Source organism: Aegilops tauschii, chromosome 2 (assembly GCF_002575655.3).
Source record: "Aegilops tauschii subsp. strangulata cultivar AL8/78 chromosome 2, Aet v6.0, whole genome shotgun sequence".
Classification (NCBI taxonomy): domain Eukaryota; kingdom Viridiplantae; phylum Streptophyta; class Magnoliopsida; order Poales; family Poaceae; genus Aegilops; species Aegilops tauschii.
Window position 1 is genome coordinate 444,160,350 of NC_053036.3, and position 1,108 is coordinate 444,161,457.

Here is a 1,108-nt window from a genome sequence, read left to right on the forward strand (position 1 = left end):
CTCAATCCGATAAGATTACTTCAAAGTCAAAACTCAATCCATTACAAGAGAGTAGAGGGGGGAGAAGAAACATAAGATCCAACTATAATAGCAAAGCTCGCGATATATCAAGATCGTGCCAAATCAAGAACACGAGAGACAGATCAAACACATAGCTACTGGTACATACCCTCAGCCCCGAGGGTGAACTACTCCCTCCTCGTCATGGAGAGTGCCGGGATGATGAAGATGGCCACCGGTGAGGGTTCCCCCCTCCGGCAGGGTGCCGGAACAGGGTCCCGATTGGGTTTTGGTGGCTACAGAGGCTTGCGGCGACGGAACTCCCGATCTATTCTGTTCCCCGATCATTTTAGGGTATATGGGTATATATAGGTGAAAGAAGTACGTCAGGGGAGCCACGAGGGGCCCACGAGAGTGGAGGGCGCGCCCCCTGCCTCGTGCCTCCCTCGTTGCTTTCCTGACGTGCACTCCAAGTCTCCCGGGTTGCTTTCCTTCCAAAAATAACTTCTCTAGAAGGTTTCATTCCGTTTCGACTCCGTTTGATATTCCTTTTCTTCGAAACACTGAAACAAGGGAAAAAACAGGAACTGGCACTGGGCTCTGGGTCAATAGGTTAGTCCCAAAAATAATATAAAAGTGCATAGTAAAGCCCATAAAACATCCAAGATGGATAATATAATAGCATGAATACTTCATAAATTATAGATACGTTGGAGACGTATCGGCATCCCCAAGCTTAATTCCTGCTCGTCCTCGAGTAGGTAAATGATAAAAGAAAGAATTTATGAAGTGTGAATGCTAGCAGGTGCACAAGTTTGATCAATGATAATTTCAATCACCTTTTCTAGCATCATTATATGTCATAACAGTAGCTCAACTCATAGAAATTTTCATGATCAAGTAACAAACTATTCACATGTTAAAGTATAGATCATAAACTTTCTTCAAAACTAACAAACAGTTCTCAGTCATCAAACAATTGCAATTCATCTTATTTTCAGGAAGAGTCTATGTCAGAGCTTTGATTTAGCAAACTCCACATACTCAACTATCATTTAGTCTTCCATGATTGCTACCACTCAAAGCATATTTTTAGAACAAATAGTAT